This window comes from Aethalodelphis obliquidens, unplaced genomic scaffold, assembly GCF_003676395.1.
Source record: "Aethalodelphis obliquidens isolate GAN/ISIS:26980383/991018 unplaced genomic scaffold, ASM367639v1 scaffold75, whole genome shotgun sequence".
Classification (NCBI taxonomy): Eukaryota; Metazoa; Chordata; class Mammalia; order Artiodactyla; family Delphinidae; genus Aethalodelphis; species Aethalodelphis obliquidens.
In genome coordinates, this window is record NW_020838019.1 from 3,396,972 (window position 1) to 3,415,669 (window position 18,698).

Here is an 18,698-nt window from a genome sequence, read left to right on the forward strand (position 1 = left end):
TCCCATACCCAGCGTGGTGCAATTTACCCCGAGTCTCAAAAGGATTCTGCCAGGAGCTTGTCACAATAGGGAGAGAGGAGGTGGCAGGGTGTCTGTTAAATGCTAACTCATGTCACCAAACAGAATTCTCAAGAATTATAAATTGCCAAGATGCCTCACAGCTGACCCCCGCGCGTTAAGAAGAGCCCAGAATATTATCAGGAAGGCGCAAGAATTTACATCAAAGGCAAGAAAGGACTCTCTGTGGGGTGCCCACGGGGATGCAGCTGAGGGGATGGAGACTACCTCTTCGGCCCGTTGAAGGTACAACTGGGGTCTGGGCGGTGATGCCAGCTCCCTCTGGGGTGGAAAAGTACCCTGAAATGAGGGCACGTGGACGCAGCATTGGAGGGGGACCAAGGAGATGCCTTCATTGTTGTCTGAGCTTTATCCCCCACTCTTGGCCAGTCCAGTTGCCTCTGCTCTCTGAGCCTCAGTTTCCCCCTCTGTAACAACATCCTGCATCGACATTGTGTTGAGGGTATTAACAGAGTGACTAGACACAAAGAAGCTGCAGCCTTAGCCCCCTCCTGTTCGGGGCCTAGTTCTCCCACCTATGAAACGGCAGGACTGATTCTGGAGCCAGTAAAGGAGCCACCTGGCCTCTGAGTGTGGGGAGAAAGCGCGGGGGTAAGGACAGAGTATCTTCCCAGTTCACTGGGTCCCACAGACACCTCGGGAATTGTTGAGACCCCTCGAGCCTCAGTTTTCCCATCTCTAAAAAGGACACACTGAAGATCACTGCCCTGAGCTGTGCTCAGAAATCAAAGTGTGAAACACAAACCTAGGCTTCTTTAATCTGCTCGGCCACTGCTGTTGCCCAAGAGGCAGGTGCTTTCTAAGAAACCTTGGGGCAAAAGGCACAAGAGCTACTTTCCCCTAAGAGCATGCGGCCCAGCTACCCTGGGCAGTGCCCACAGTTAGCTGTCCCGCCCCCGGCTATAGTACCCTGATCTTTCGTGGGGCCAGCCCTCCCCATCCCCCACTCTGAGGCTCACTTGGGGCAGGCCCCACCTCCAAGCTCCAAGGATGGGCCCATGACCCAGGCCTGGACAACCAAGGATGGACATGTGACCCAAGTGGGGCTACTGAGACACAAGCCAAGCCATTTTCTGGAACCACTGGGAGAGAAGTTACCTCAAGTGATGGTGGGGTGAGCAGAGCTGACAGATGGAGAGAGGGGGCAGAGGGTGTTTGAGCCACGCCCTTTGACCCAGTCATTTCACATCAAGGTTTATCTGCTAGAAAACTCCTGGGCCTGAGAATTCACTGTGAGAATATCCACCCCAGAATTATGTGTAATAGCAAAAACAAACAAACAAACAAAAAAACAGACCACGTCTACATTTCCATGAATGGAAGATGGACAAACTGTGGTACATTCAGAGAATAGACACCATGCAGCAATAAAACAGAGCTACATGTATCAACAAGGATTAATCTTCCAAACATAACAGAGATAGAGAGAAAAGCAAGTTGCCAAAGATAAACTATGGTAATATGATAAAATACGACACTTATAGAAAGTCTAAAACATGTATACCAATAGTATTGGTATACCATTCATATGTATTTCAAGAAGAAAGACATACATGGAAATGATAAATGCCAGGCCCTGGGGGGAGGGAGAGAAAGATGATTGGGAGCGCTGCTGGGTGAACGGAGCTCTGTTCCTTATGCTGAAGGGTACGTCTTGGGTGGTCATTATTCTCTTTTATGTATCTGAAATATTCCATGATAGAAAAAACTATTGCTGAGCCACTAAAAATGTTTAAAAGGAGGGATGGTTGGGGCTTCCCTGGTGGCGCAGTGGTTGAGAGTCCGCCTGCCAATGCAGGGGACACGGCTTCGTGTCCTGGTCTGGGAGGATCCCATCCCACATGCCGCGGAGCGGCTGGGCCCGTGAGCCATGGCCACTGAGCCTGCGCGTCCGGAGCCTGTGCTCCGCAACGGGAGAGGCCACAACAGTGAGAGGCCCGCGTACCACCAAAAAAAAAAAAAAGGAGGGACGGTGAATGAATTGGGGAATCACAAGGAAGCACAGAATTTTAGGTGGAGAAGCCTCCAGAGAAAGGACAGCTTTTTCAGAATTTAAGACTCAAGGTATTGTTCCAAGGCCATGTGGTCAGTTAGTGGCAGAGCCAGGGCTAGTCCTCAGGTCCATGGATCCTACCTCAGCCCTGTGCTCCTCCCCCTTCATCCAGTGTGACAGGGGCGGAGAGGGGGGAGCAGAGGAGGGAGGGGAGTTTCTGGCTTGAGAAAATAAATGGTTGGTTTATTTTGGTTCTACTAGGGCAGGAACTTGTCTGTTTCATTCGCTGTGGAATCCCCAGCAATTAGAACAGAGCCTGGCACAGAGTGGGTACACAATAACTATGTACTGAATGAATGGATGGATAGATGAATATAGACTGAGATGAATTAAAGTCATACACATCCATTCCTTAGAACAGACCCTCTTGGACAGGATCCCTTTGCTGTACCACAAGGTAGTCATTTGCAAGCAAATGCTGATTTTCCACCTTCGTGTCTTTAAAAAAAAAGGAAAATCAATGCTCCAACTCTGACTTCTCACCAATTTTCTGACCCTCCCGTGGGCAGGCTGAGATTGTGAGTCATGGCTGAGTCTGGAAAACCACCTTTGGGGAGATAAGAATGGAAAACAGTCTAATTTAAGGAGGAGCCAGGTACTGCCTAAAACACATCCCTGCCTCCCCTCCCATGAATGCACATCGAATGGAAAAAATTACTCAGACTTTCTCTGCTGGAGAGCGTCTGATGGCTGGGCCGACCAAAAGGAGCCGGTTGCTAAGAAATCACACCGGGCAACGTCAGACGATCACTTGCTACAGGTGAAATATGGGCAGGGTCAAAGTCCGAAACAGTTTCTGGAAATCTTTCCAGCAAAGCTCCCTTTCTGTGCAGGGAGAGGAGGAAAAGCAGCCATGTTGTCAGGGACCCACTGTGACGTCTAGTTTATGAGGCAGAGACTCTTAGCAGCCTCAATTACAGATAAGGAAATGGAGATCCAGAGAGGGCAAGGTCACAGAGCTAGAGGATGGTGGAGCAGGGATTCCAATCTCCAAGAGGCCAGTGCCCCTTCTGAGCACAGAGGTGTTTCCCGGGCTGCCAGGTCACGGTTCCTCTGGGTTCACTCCTCTAGTGCAGAAAGACGTGAACACAGAAGTCTAGGCCACCGCAAAGACGGCCGTGACCACAGCCTGCAGCCTTCCCACTTGGAGAACACCAAGTTTCCATAGGGTCCGGGTAGTGCCATCCCATCTCCGCCACATTAAATAAAAAGATGAGGCAGGTGGAGTGTCACCTTCTTCTCAAGCCAAGGTGCCACCCCAGAAGGGCAATCATTAGCACCAAGACCCAGCAAAGGCATGGAGCCCAGGGAATGAGGTCCCATGGGAGATCCCAGCTAAGAAGGGCACAGGGACCCCAGGTGGCTGCAGGAAAGACTGAGGCCAGCTCAGAAATGCCCAAGCTGGGGGCTCTGCCCATATTTCCAATAGGAATCCACCCTTCCTGCCCTTGGGGCTGATGCCAGGCCTGTAACAGGCCAGCCATTGGTCCCACCTAGCTTTCTGCCTGGAACTGTTTCTGTATTTCTGAGTTTCTTTCCCACAAAAATGAGGCTTTACTATTATTTCTGATTGCAAAGATAACTGTGATTAGTATCACACAGAAAAGTCTAAAGAAAATAGTAAAAATCACCTGAAATCTCACTCCCAGAGGTTTGTGCTGTGACCACTTCGATGAATAAGATCTCGCATTTCTGGACACACGCAGCAGTCATCTTATGAGTGGGATCCTGAGCTGCACGCCCACCTGTAACCTTTTTACACTTTGTGCCGAGATCGTCTCTTTCGGGGATCACTTCTTAGCGTCTACCTTTTTTTTTTTTTTTTTTCAATCTGACCATGCCACAGGTCAAACAGGATCTTAACAGCCTGCAGGATCTTAGTTCCCCGACCAGGGATCGAACCCAGGCCCTGGCAGTGAAAGCACCGAGACCTAACCACTGGACTGCCAGAGAATTCCCCGTAGAGTCTGCCTTTACAGCTTCCTCTAGAGGGAAACCTCACGGTTCCCAACACCAAGTTAAATATAAACAGGTCCCAGTAACAAACTTGGGAGAGGTGGGCTTGTTCTATCTCAGAAAAAGTTTCCTTGCTCTGAAAATGGGTTCACCCTGGAGTCCTGGGTTAAAAACAGGGTTTCTGGAGATGAGGGTCAAAGGGCCACTTGGGTCAGCATCACCTGGGGGTGGGATCCTGTTAAAATGCAGATGTCATACCAGCAGCCCTTCTCTAAATATGAGGCCCAGAAATCTGTATTTAACAAGCCTCCGTATCCCTGCTCCTAGGTGCTGTCCTAATGTCTTTAAAATAGAATTGAAATAGTAACGATTCTCTAACACAATTTCTCAGTCACCACACTAGACCAGAAGGCTGACGATGACTCCCAAGAAAAAGAACTTGCTCCGTGCACCAGCACTGATGCACAGAGCCAGGTCTGCTCCCCAGTGCTCAGCCCTCCTCTCTCCACACCATCCTGGCCCACCATCGCCTGCTGCATCTGTGCAGAGGACAGATGGCGTGTGGTGGAGAGTTTGGGCAGCCGACCTTGAAAGGAAGGATGCCCTCAGCCTGTGACCCTGAGTGGCCCTTGAGCCCCGTCTCTGGGCATCACTCACACGTGTGCACACCCATGCACACTCACCATCAAACTCCTGCCCAGCAGGAGTGGAGTCAGGGCCTCTTTCTCACACCCAATGATCCCAGGGAAAGTTTAGGAAACTCCCACTCTGGGAATTCTCAGGTGGCGGCTTCCTTTCCTCTCTTCATCAAATAGCAAAGGAGGTTTTTCCCCTCCTAGTCATGAAATTGGGATGCTTCCTGGGTTTCGTCACTAACAGCTAAGCACAGGACCCAAGTCATTCCAACCCTCCAGGGGCTAAGCCAGGAGGGTTTCCAGGAAGCTCCTCATTCTTCTGTCCTTGGAGGAGCCCAGGTGGGGGAAGTGAGCTGGATGTTTCTGGGAAGCAGGCCCCCTGGGAGACACCTTCCCCTCTGTCTGCCAGCTGCTGGCTCTGAATCACAGAAGACAGCCACAGGAAGGAGGGCCAAGGCCCCCAGGGCCAGCCTCACGCTCCTTTCCAGAAGAGAGATGCAGGAGCATTTAAGACACATCCATTTATTCACAAAACAGTTACTGAGACCTAAGATGCGCCAGGGACTGTCCTACGGCACAGCAGGGACGGAGGTAGGCAGACCCTCTCGGAGAGTTTACCCTCTCATCAGAGACAAAGACGGCAGATACACAGAGAAACAAAATCATTACTTTGAAGGAGATAAAATAGGTGATGGGGCAGAGACTAGGGGAGGCCAGCTTTAGCCAGGGTGGCAGGAAGGGCCCCTCCGTAGTGGGGCGTGAGCACAAAGGACCCAGAGGTGACGGAGCATCGGCTCCACTCCAGGAAGCGAGAGGACATCAGTATACCTACAGCCAGAGCCGGGAGAGCAGCGCGGGGCCTGAGGAAGGCCCAGGACAGCCATCAAACCCTGGCTCAGACCGTGACTGAATGAGTGCGCGTGCCTCGATTCCAGGCAAACATGAAAAACCCAGAGTGAATTCTGATAGATCGAAGGTGACCATGTACAAGTTTGTGATTGTGTGAGAGCCTCCAGACTTCAATTCAACTTGGTCACATCTTACTCGCAAACGTTTCTAACATCAGAGGGCCACGGCAGTGGCACACACTGGCTCTGTGCAAAGGGCCGTGGCTGGGGCACAGGCTGCGAGGTCATACCTGGGTTCAACTCCCATCGTTGCCAGACAAGTCTTCTGATTTATCAAAGACGAAATTATATTCAAAACCACGCTGGTCTTCCAAGTGTCAGACGACGCACACATGGCCTCTACCTACCGACACAGTAACAGGATCGCCTCAACAGGCCTGCCCAACTGGGAACCCCTGAACCAGTGACTCTTAGCCTTGGAAAGATACAGTGCCACCCAAGAAGGGCAGTGATGAGGCTTCTGCTCCTCCCCAAGGGCAAGGGTCTTAGCCAAGACCCCACAGCAAGGAGGTAGCACATTAAGAGCAGCAGGCTCATCTTGGGACCCCTCGTCTTGCCCCTCAAGCTATCCTCGCCCGTATCAGGATGCTCACCTCCAAATCACGCTTGTAGAAAAGAAAGCTGGACTGAGGGGGCTATCACTGTGTGACAATGTCATCCACCCAGACCATGACTCATTAGCCCAGGAATCTAAGAATCTGGGCCACTGTGGCAGTGACCTAGCCCAGGAAGGCATTTGAAACAGGTGGCCTGGGCTTCCCTGGTGGCGCAGTGGTTAAGAATCCGCCTGTCAATGCAGGGGACACGGGTTCGAACCCTGGTCCGGGAAGATCCCACGTGCCGCAGAGCAACGAAGCCCGTGCGCCACAACTACTGAGCCTGCGCTCTAGAGCCCGCGAGCCACAACTACTGGGCCCGCATGCCACAACTACTGAAGCCCGCGTGCCTAGAGCCCGTGCTCCGCAACAACAGAAGCCACCACAATGAGAAGCCCGCACACCACCACAAACAGTAGCCCCCGCTCGCCACAACTAGAGAAAGCCCGCATGCAGCAACTAAAAATAAATTAATTAATTAATTAAAAAAAAAAAAGAGTGAATCTGCATAAAAGAAACAGGTGGCCTGGTGCATCACACAGCTTCCATCCAGCCAACAACTGCACACATGGGGACCACATCGCTGACCCTCTCCCGACCCTGCCCTGCCAGGCTCAGGCCTGGTGGGCATTCAGCAGCCCTGAATAAGGAGCTGCAATACTCGCTCCTATCCACACAGCTTGTCCTGGACTTCCCAGCACCTGCACCAGGACTCAAGGGCCTGGGAGTCCCTGCCAGAACCGGTCCCTACCTCTGATAATGGCACCATCGTCAGAGAACTCTAGCCCTGGATATCTCTGCAAGCATCTCACCCTTTAAAAAAGGGAGCAGCGAGCAGGGCAGGAAAACTGTCTCCAGACCACTGAAGGGGAGTACACAGAAGAGCGGGCTTGTTCTGGGATATCACAGGGCACAGAACCAGAGCCCGTGGGGCCATCCAGGAGGAGGAAAAACCTGCCCCGGTTCATCACTAGGACTGGGAACATGGTCTTGACCTCCAATGAGCTGGAGATGCACCCCTGTTTCACAGCTCATGAGCTGTGTGACCACAGGCTAATTACTTAACCTCTCTGAACCTCAGTTTCATACCTCCTCCTTGTCCAAGAGGACAGTGACACTGCACACCCCACCCCTCACCCTATCTACTTTTAGTTCACGTTTATTGAGCACTTACTTACTCAGTAGGCACTCAATAAACATGACGACCGGGGCTGCCACTAGGGTCCAGGCAGCTTTGGAAGGAAATGAGCCTCCCATCCCTGGAGGCATTCAAGCAGAGCCTGGAAGAAAACATGTTGGGGAGTGGCTTAGAGGATGGGGGCTTCCAGGCTCCCTCCCATTCCATGAGCTGCTGGATCTGCCCTCTGCCCAGTGCCTGGGGACAGCCAGCTCCCATCACCACTACTGGAAGGCTGAGGACAGACATGGTCTGTCGGGCCAGGACACATATGCCTGGGGTTCAGACAGCTGCCTTGATTTCTGGATCACCAGAGGTTTATTAGCACCACAAAGCACAGCCCCTCACAATGCTTAATGAGAGAAGTAATCATTATGGGGGGCTGGGGGGGCAGGCAGGGGTCGGAAGGAAAGAAGAAACTTTTTGCCAACATTGTGAGTTGAGTGCCAGGCGGGATGGACTTAAATCCTCCCTCAAAGGCCCCCCTGGGCAGGGCACTTCCTGCAGACAATTGGAACTCAGCCTGTAGGGTTCGACTTCCTTTGTGTTAACTAATTTCTGACTCTGGGTTTTCAGCTATTTATTTCTAGAACAATACGCTCACTGCAACGGCCGTCCAGTGCGGCAATCTTCCCGGCGGTGACAGTGTGCTTGCTCTCCCCTGCTTTTCTCCGCGGTAGGAGGGGGGAGGTGTGAAAAGCCATCTAAAACGGGTGGGGAGGAGTGGTCCAGCCCTGTCCTCCCCAAGTGCAAGTCTCATTTTCAGCTCTCTGGAGCCAGAAAGCAAGACAGGACCCCAGAGGGGTCTTGTAGACCCAAGATGTCAGGCCAGGCAAGCGACAAGGGTGGGGAAAGAGGGTCCAGCCCCCAAAAGGAACTCTTCCTCCATACAGTAATTAACCGAGGTTCCCAGAACCCTTCCGCAAGCAAGCACGGCACTCGCCTGCTTTTTCCCTCTCTGTAATCATTTTCTAATTTGCGTTGCCGCTTCCTGCTTCCTCCAAGCCACCTTAATTGGAAACTCTTTCGTTCACACGGAAAGTTCCTCTCTGCTCTCTGAGGACACCTATCGAGGGTGGAACCAGGCTCTTCATAATAATTCTTAGCAGACATGGCTAATAATGACCCTCTTTCGCTAATGAAGAAAACACACACATGCACACATCGTGACTGCTGTAATTAAGCTTGTGACGAGCTGAGTTGGAGGGAAATTAGATTTATTTACATGCTGTTCTGTTGCTGATGAAGCACTAGCTATAGGGAAGACTTCTAATTAACCCTAGTTTAGAGGCTGTGCTCTCTGTGCCTCCTTCCCTCTACATACCCTTTGTAAATTGCAGCTGGTTAAAAATAATAATAATAATAATTAGCCATTCTTAGAGTTCATTCTCTCCCGTAACTCTCCTTAATCCTTGAGCTGTGTTGCCCAGACGCTGACAGTAATAAAATGCCCAAAAGATTTCAGTTCTGAGCTGTAGTCACGTCAATTCATCAGCCAACGAGTGTTGCAGGAGAGCCTGCCCACAGCCAGGCCCTGTCTAGGCACCCAGCGGATCAGAACTGGAGCCGGAGACAGGCCTGCCTTGGAGGAGGTTAGGATGATCAGAAAGGAACCCGGGGAGTGGCCAGTTAAGGCAGAAATCACAGCAGAGGGGCCTGGCTGGAAGCAGGCTGTTTTGGGGTTTGAGGTGGAAGAAACAGAGAGGCACTGAAGGGTTGGTGAGGGAGGGATGAGAAGCAGATGCAGCATGTAAGCGAGGTCCAGGCAGAGCCCACAGAGACGACTGGAAGCCTCGAGGTCCAGGATTTGCAGAACAGACTTGTTGCCCGTCGCGGACTGCTTCCTCCACCTCGTGTGTGTGCAGCCATGTCTGGGAAAGAAAGAGGCCCGGGACGGCCAGGGCTGGAAACACATGCAGGTCCAGGGCTAGACGTTCACATCCTGGAAGGCCCAGGTTCTTAGACCCTGGTTTCCAGGAAGCAGCGGGCATCAGACACGGGCATCTACCACCATTTACCACAGCCCCTTGGGTCCAAGAGGCTGCCCAATGCAGGACACCCATGAACTCAATGATGGCTTTCTTGGGAGGAGCGAGAGTCATCTCATTAGACATACACATGGATATTAAAATGCACCCCCGATTTCAAAAATGTTAGACAAGGATAAAAATTCACGTCTTAGAATCAAAGCGGTAGGATAAGCAAGTCTTCAGAGGACAGCCTTGCAGGAGGCCGGACCCTACCTGAAATATGCAGAATCAGGCAAGTTCCCCACCCCCACCCCCTCCCCCAGGTCCCACCGATGGCCAAGGCAAGGAGCGTCTCGGCAGTCACAGCCGACTCCGGTGCTGCCATCTCTCAGGGTCGTCCTTCCCTCCAGCTGTATGGCACAAGGGGCCAAAGCCACCCCACTCCGGCATCCCTCCTGAGGGCTGTCAGGGCCAGACGGCGCACCTCCAGGGGAAGGAGGTGGTTGCGACAGCCACCACCTCGCAGGGCACTGCCAGGCAACGGGATGCGATGATGGAGGGAAGCTGGCACGGATGGGCTGGGAACACGAGGACAAGGCCCAACCTGCGTCTGCTTACTTGTGAGCGCCTCTGACAAGTGAGGAGTTGGGGAGGCCGGCATGAACGTGCACAGGCTTCAGAAGCCACGTCTAGGTAGCTGCTCAATGACTTGAGTTTTCTTCTAAAGCACGTGAGACTTTCAAAGCCTAAGTCCTGCTGAAAGACAGCACAGCTCTAGGCTCCAGAGTAAAGTAGTAAAGGGAATTTCATTCCATGTCACCCACATACAATAAACCTGGCTTGTGCTTGGGTGTTTTCTTTCTTCTAGACTACTAGCCACACTGTACAATGACCGTTCTTTCTTTTCCCTTAGGCTGTGCAACGTCGGGCAAGGCACTCGTGACCCCTCGAGGAGAGGGACCAAATCCAGCACCTCTGCATCCTCCATGCCAAAGACAAAACAGACTTTCCATGAACGTGTGTCAATAAATGAGGCCAAGAATTTCCAATCTCAGAATCCCCTGGTGGTCCAGTGGTTAAGACTCGGTGCTTCCACTGCCGTGGGCCTGGGTTCAATCCCTGGCTGGGGAACTAAGATCTCATAAGCCACATGGCACAGCCAAAAAAAAAAATCTCCAATCTCAAAAATCACATTTTCCTTTTCTTTCAATATCGTATCGCGGATTGCGTGGGTTTGCGATGCTTACTCCTCACCCAACTTACTGACTTGCCGTATAACATCTCCCACATTCTCTTTCTATTTACCCTCGCTCGGGAGTTCATGAACTTGTAGCAAAGGCAGCCCTTTGTAAGGTGTTCGTTCACACAATCACTGCCACCTTCCCTGACCTGGGGGAGGGACTTCGTTAAGTGTGAAGTGAACAGGGAAACCAGCCCCCAGCTCCTGTTCAGGAACTGGCTTGGTCATCCACTTGCTTGAAGTAAGTTTCCAGGACATGAGGAGGCCCTACACGCTAAGCACTGCATGGCCCACATGAAAGGTTAACACTGTCTAATTACCCTGCGTTTTTAAATCACCATAGCCCAATCCCATAGAACTCATGCCTGTAACTTCCAGAATTCAACACAGTTCTGCAAGTTATTGGAACTTCTGGGAACTCAAACCAAGCCAGATGCATGACCACCTGCCTGCGAATCCCCCCTTGGGTGGAGTGGTAAGGAGGCTGACTCAGCAGGAAAAGCCCCCTTGCCATCTATTCTGAAGAAGAATGGCCTCGAAGACACACACCCACGCGCCCGGGACGCCCCAGCAGCAAACTCGGGTTTACCTGCCGCAGCAGGTGCGAGGAGATTAATTTCCCCAAATGCTCAGAAGGGGAAATATGTTACAAATGACAAGTCAAAGAAAGAATGATGTACGACTCCTCGCTCAGGACCTTTCATCAGCTCCTCCCGTCCACCCCGTTAGTCCATTCCAGCCATCGTCACCCTGGCTTAGGACCACGTCAGCGCTTCCCCTGACGACCGCAAAACCCTGGTGGCTTATCCAGCCACTCGCCACACCCTGGGTGGGTGGATGGGGGGGGACAGCTGCTAGGTGGTAGGCACCAGAATATTCTTCTTGCTCCCTCTTCAACTGCCAACGTGGAAAATGTTTTATCCAGGAGCCTAAACGTCAGAAAGTTCCACATCAAGGATTTCTTTTAAAGGATGTTTAAAATAATCATCCTTTCAAAAAATATTACGCCCTCATACTCCTTAAAGAGTGACACTCCAAGTCTAAATTGTAGTGGCCAGGGACGCACACTTAGGTGGCAACGTTAAAGAAATGCAAGGAAGTGATGGCCAGAAAAGTCAGGCTAGTGGTTACTTCTGGAAGGAGGAGGGGGCTGTGGCTGGGATGGAGAACACAGATGGGGCTTCTGGGGTGACTGGCAAAGTTCTCTCTCCAACCACGGGAGGTGGTTTCAATGACATCCCGCCTTAGAAGAATTCACTACGTTCTACATTTGTTTTGTGGGGTTTCTGTATCTGTTTCAGTTTACAATAAAACAGTTCAAAAAAATAATAAAAGGAAAGCTTGCTATACTGTGGAGGGGATGCAACCTAAGGGCCAGCAAATGGCTGGAGGGTAACATGAAGGCAGCCCAGGGTCAGCTTACAGGGGGATCATGGTAGACCCGCCACCAGCATGTGGCTCGTGAAAGTTCTCAGTCCGGAATAAGCTTTGTTGGGTAATGGATGTTTTAAAGAATGGAATTGCACTTTTGCAAACACAGACACCTTTGTCAAATACCAAAATGTCCTGTTTTCAGTCACTGTGCTCATATGGAATTAAGATCCCCAAACTCTGGAAGTCTCATTGGATTGGAATGAGTTGGGGGCCAAACATCCCCACATCCACCTTTAGGCATCAGAGTTCCTAGGTGGGGCCAGGAACCTTGCCCCTGAGCCCTGTTGTCTTCACTGTGCTGAGTCTGTAAAGAGAGGTTTCTGGCAGGGACACCCCACTGGGCTGTAAGCTATTTAAGGGCCAGGATCACTTCTGACTTGCTTACGCTGTAACCCCAGGGCCTGGTGTTTGCTGAATGAATGAATGAGTCACCATTTTACAAGCGCTTTCCTCTCTATTACATTCCATGCATCAGGAACCACACCTGCCTTACTTGCCATGGAACCATCAGCGCCTAACCTAGGGCTCAGCACACAGAAGGTCCCCAATATATTCTTAAAAAATAAATGAATGAAAAAAAACAGCTGTTCTAGGGATGGAGGATACAAAGATGACCAAGACGTTGTCCTTTTGTCAAGGACCTCCTCATCTAGCAAGGAGAGGCACAAACCAGACCATGTGATGAAGGCAAAGGCAGAAAATGAGCAGATGGTGATGGGAGCACAGGAGGGGGCTTCCAACTGTGAGGGGAAATCAGGGAGGGCTTCTCGGAAGAGAGGACATGGATCTGATTCTTGAAGGAAAACCCAGAAAGTCTCCCCACTGGAAGGCAGGCAGCACCTCCTGGGAAATGTCCAGGGTCTCCCCATCCACACTGAGTTCTCTGCAAAACATCTGCCACGTCTGCTGCTTCCACCAAGAGTCATTTCCCCAAAGTCCTCTCATCATGCCATGATCACCACCTCCCCTCCAGCATACACACACACACCAAAGAAAGTTCTTGGCCTCCCAAATACAGTGTGACCTGGGACAAGTTACTTAACCTCTCTGAGGCTTTGGTTTCCTCAACAGTAAAAGGGAGATGATGACAGTGGTGCCTGAATTAGAGGGCTATTGGAGGATTACATGCCATAAACCGTGGAAAGTGCTCAGCACAGCACTGGGTACTGTCACTGAGAAGAGCTTCCTTCTGACTGCCATTGTTATTGCTAAAGAGGGCATGCTTCCGAGGAAAGTAAACCCGAGTGTGTCCCCAGCCATCTCACACTTCACTGACATGGGCCTGGGATGTGCACACAGATCTCCTTTGATCTTGTTCAAAGGCAGCATCTAATTCAGCAGGTCTGGGGAGGGGCCCGAGATTCTACATTTCTAAACAGCTGGTGAGAGATGCCAGTCCGTGGACCACACTTTGAGTAGCAAACACTTAGTCCAACTGACCCCCAGTCTCCTCCCTTGGAAAGTGGGAGCAATAACAGCCACCGCACAGCGTTACGCTGATTAAACGAGGCAATGTGCATAGAAAAAGCCCTGGCGCTCAGCTGTGTACATGGTTGGTGCTGAGAAGATGACGCCCCCTCCCAACCCCCGCCTCCCTCCTCTTCTCCCACCAACTGGCTAATTCCAAACAGTATTCTTCTTGGCATACCCTCACCCAGAAACAATGTTCAAATAAGGCTTAATGGGGGATGAATGAGTGAAGAAATCCCTATTTAAAACTCACTCGGGGACTTCCCTGGTGGCGCAGTGGTTGAGAGTCCACCTGCCGACGCAGGGGACACGGGTTCGTGCCCCGGTCCGGGAAGATCCCACATGCCGCGGAGCGGCTGGGCCCGTGAGCCATGGCTGCTGAGCCTGCACGTCCAGAGCCTCTGCTCCACAGCGGGAGAGGCCACAACAGTGAGAGGCCCGCGTACCGCAAAAAAAAAAAAACACCCACTCGGCAGGGTTTCCCTGGTGGCGCAGTGGTTAAGAATCCACCTGCCAATGCAGGGGACACAGATTCGAGCCCTGGTCCGGGAGGATTCCACATGCCGCGGAGCAACTAAGCCCGTGAGCCACAACTACTGAGCCCGCGTGCCTAGAGCCCATGCTCCGCAACAAGAGAAGCCACCGCAATGAGAAGCCCGTGCACCGCAAGGAAGAGTAGCCCCCGCTCACCGCAACTAGAGTAAGCCCACGCCCAGCAACGAAGACCCAACGCAGCCAAAAATAAGTAAATTAAATAAATAATTTTTTTTTAAAAAACCACTTGGCAAAGAGGTTGAGACCCAGAAGCTGAGCCTGCAGGGCCCAGACCCCTGGAGATGCAGTACGGGTATAACTGCCAGATGTGTCAGGAAAGACCTGTGAATCAAAATCTCCCCACCGGCTCCCGCCCCACAAGGAAGTGGCCACCACTGAGGACAACCACCCGGGCAGCATCTGTCCCTCCCCACGTCTCCCCTCACCTTGGCCATGGGAGACGTACAGTTGCCAGGACAGAACTCGCCACTCGGAAGCCTTTGCACAGCGCTTCACAGGAACATAGACCCTGTGCACGCTTCCCAGCACTATGAGGCTGTCCTGGCGTCCAGACGAGAGGACCGAGGCCCAGAACACTTTCCCGGCGTAAGGCCTGAACTGTACTTTCCAAGAGTGGTGGGGAGCAGTGAAGGGCTCGCAGCCCCCTGCCTGTCATGCAGAATGTCAAAAGGACACGCGGGGCCCCCCAGTACCCTCCACCCCAGGAACCGCGTGTGTTGACCTGTGGTTCTCATCTTTACACTCGGTCTGAAAGGCTGGCTAGGCCAAGTCCAAGAGTGGGGCTTGGAATATATCACCTTAATAAGTTAGGGGGAAATGAACTAAGTAAAGAGCCCACAACCTTCACATCTCTGAAATGAAGACGTTTTTATTTCCGGTGTTTCTTTTCATGTCCCTTTTTTACTGAGACTTAATTTAGATGCAGCAAAGTGCTCAAATCTTAAGCAAAGGGGGTGACACGTTTTTACAGAAGACCTTCCCAGGACCGCAAAGTCTCCCACAGGCCCCTCCCAGCCACGCCCCAAGGCCAGTTGCTGCCGGACCTCTGTCACCACTCTGCCCACTTCTGAATGGCACATAAATGGACACACACAGCACGCTCTCTTTTGTGTCTGGCTTCTTTCACTCAACATTATGTCTCAGAGATGCATCCAACACTTGGGATGGCATTGCACCATTTGTCCTCACTGCCGTGTTCATACTTTTAAGTTCTGCTTTCTTAAAGGCCAGGTCCAATCCTGTCCTTTTTCTGCCCCATCGGTGTCCCTGACTAAGGGCACACCTTAGACCACCGAGCAGCTCATCCCGTTATTTCTGTTCTGCCATTTGTCTGGTTGCCGGTTTGAGGTTAAAAGCATTTCCATTACCGCGTGTGGCAACCAAATTTCATGAGCAGAGAGCTCCCTCTCTCTTCCGAGCACCACTGATGCTGAGATGGCCCGGCTTAGCGGGGCGGGGGAAGGCGGGAAGGGGCTGCGTCTGCGGGTCACCTGCTCCAGTGGCCAGGTGGCGGCAGGTAGGAGGGCAGAGCTGGGAGGGTTGGCAAGAGCTCTCCACTCCACTGAGGGAGCTTCACCACACCCTCGCCCCCGAAAGCCGCTCCCCACAAGCCTCTTGCCTCTGGTGTCCGTTATCCAGGTAGGGACAAGAGAAGTCCATGCCTTCCACTTTCCTTCTCAGTCTGCCAGCAGACAGAGCTCTAGGAGAGGGTGTTGTAACATGGTGAATCCACTTGGCAGTTCTTCCAAATAATTAAGCAACCCACATCTCCAGTGACTGATGAATGCGTAAACAAAACTTGGAGTATCCATACAACGGAATATTATTCAACCTTAAAAAGAAGGAAATTCTGACACACGCTACAGCATGGATGAGCCATGAAGACACACTAAGCGCAATGATCCAGACACAAAAGGACAGATACTGTTTGATTCCACTTCCATGAGGCAAATGCACAGAGACAAAAGTAGAAGGAATAAGACACAGACCTACTGGAGAACGGACTTGAGGATATGGGGAGGGGGAAGGGTGAGCTGTGACAGGGCGAGAGAGAGGCATGGACATATATACACTACCAAAAAAGGTAGATAGCTAGTGGGAAGCAGCCGCATGGCACAGGGATATTGGCTCGGTGCTTTGTGACTGCCTGGAGGGGTGGGATAGGGAGGGTGGGAGGGAGGGAGACGCAAGAGGGAAGAGATATGGGAACATATGTATATGTATAACTGATTCACTTTGTTATGGAGCAGAAACTAACACACCATTGTAAAGCAATTATACCCCAATAAAGATGTTAAAAAAAAAAGTAGAAGGAAGGTTTCCAGAGGCTGGAGGGAGTGGGGAATGAGGAGTTAGTGTTTAATAGGTAGAGAGTTTTGGTTTGGGAAGATGAAAAGAACTCTGGAGGTGGATGGTGGTCACGATTACATGACAAGGTGAATGTTCTTAATGTCACTGACCTGCACATTTGACAACAGTTAAGACAGTGAATTATATGTTATGTATATTTTACCATAATTTTTAAAAAATTTTATCGGGGAAAAAAGTAAAATGCTGAGAAAAGGCAGGCAGATGCAAGACAATTAAGACAAAAGTCATGATATTAATATGAGACAAAAATTCAATTCAAGGCAAATACCAGTAAATAAAACAATGAGAGTGTTTTATATTTTTTAAAAATTCAGTGGGTTTCCCTGGTGGCGCAGTGGTTGAGAGTCCGCCTGCCGATGCAGGGGACACGGGTTCGTGCCCTGGTCCGGGAAGATCCCACATGCCGCGGAGCGGCTGGGCCTGTGGGCCATGGCCGCTGAGCCTGTGCTCCACAGCGGGAGAGGCCACAACAGTGAGAGGCCCGTGTACCGCAAAAAATAAAAATAAAAAATTCAGTGAGGGTTTGCAGCCATGGTAAGTCCAAAGTAGAAGCAAGATGCAGAAGGGTGTGCAATCTGCACTAGAGGAAAGAGGACAGTAAAAAACTCCTCTCCCTTCTCTCTCTTGCTCCCAACATCACTGCCGGAGGAAGCAGAATTTGTGGTGTGCAAGAAAACACACAAGCTTTCTTCAGGGTGAGTTCTGATCCTGAAGGCAGTGGGACACCCTCCCCTGGACGTGTTGGTCCATGCTTTTCTCAAGTCTTAGAACCTTCAGAGCAAGTCCCAGGCTCTGAATGACTCCTTCTACCAGCTTCTTGTAAAACGAGGTTTTGCACACTGGAGGGCCCAGGAAACTCAAAACAGCTAGTCTCCAACCAAGGACCCATCTGAAACTGACACACAGATTCCTCTGCTTCTGAGCAATAATCAAAGCAACAGCCCCCAGCACTGCACGCCATGCCCCCTCCCTCAGCGCCCAGGCTCGCTACAGCCTTTTCTGTCTTCACACTTCACAGCAGTGCTATGAGGCAGGGGCACTGGCTACATTTTACAGGTGAGGAGACAAGTAACTGAGCTTAGTTTCCAAGCAGGAGGCAAAGCTTGGATGCAAGCTGATGACCTGTCAGACTCCAGAGCCCAGTTCTTAACCATTAGGCTACGGTGCCCTTCTGAGACATGTGAACAACCTAGGGGACTTCACAGCCTAAGTCTCCATGGACAGCTGAATGGGTAAACACAATGTGGCCTGGAAAAGCAGAACTCAGAGTGGCCAAGGCTGGATCAGGTACACAAAGCCCAAACCATCCCTTAGCAATAATCTCACTGATTCACATTGAGAGTTTAGTTTTCAAATCACCCATATCTAAGAATGTTTTTGCTCCAACAGACCATGGAGGCAGATAGGAGAGATTTCGTTGTCATCCACAACTGATAAGAAAGGAAACTTAGAGGAATGATCAGAGAGGGCCATGGATAGCTAAAAGTCACACAGCAAGTTCCTATCAAGTTAGGCCTAGCATCCAACCAGGCCTCATCCTTTGACCCCAGAGACAGTCAGACCCCACTAGGCTCCCCAGAATGTGCCCCCAGATACAACATTCCAGAAGCACAGGGATACAGATGGAATTCTCTGAAGTCCGTGCAGCCTTCCTGCCAAGCCACCACGTAATGCCTGCCTGCCAGCCTGACATTCAGCCCTCCGTTTTTTATTGCTAATTAATTTGGATGGAGATGTCTTTAAAACGAGACTTAACGTCGGGTCCTCCCCACTGTCTGTGAACCAATTTCATTACAACAGAAACCGTGTTGCCAAAATGAGAAATCCCCTCCTTTTCAGGCCTGTGCCCTTGAAGGCATCTTATTAGAAAAGACCATTTCTTAATTAACATTTTTGATCTTTAATCCATTACACATCCCTCTAATCCTGTACGGAGGTGCGGCTGGCCCACTTCCACGGGCTGGCGCTGGGCTGCGTGAGGCAGGCAATTTCAGTGCTGAGGGCTCGCTCACAGCTGGACTCCGCCGCGGACAGTCTGCCGCTCCCAGACACCACCTCTGGTCCAGCCATGGCTACATTTCCCGAGCGGGAACCAGGAAGGGGGGCTCGGTGCAGACACCCCCAGATGGGCCAGTCTGCAGACGAGAGTTCATTTCATTAACCCCTGAACCCTATCTCTGCTCGCCCCAGAATGGTTTCAAGCAAAGGCTGTTTTTAGCAGCTCTGGCTCCCACCAAGCTTGAGAGCCGCGAGGCT

At 51.3% G+C, this 18,698-nt stretch overlaps 1 protein-coding gene across 1 annotated transcript in view; it reads right to left on the bottom strand.

The window, feature by feature from the left end:
- Positions 1-18,698, bottom strand: part of ZNF423 (zinc finger protein 423) — a 269,850-nt gene that overhangs the window by 233,998 nt on the left and 17,154 nt on the right. The gene's annotated exons all lie outside the window — the stretch shown is intronic.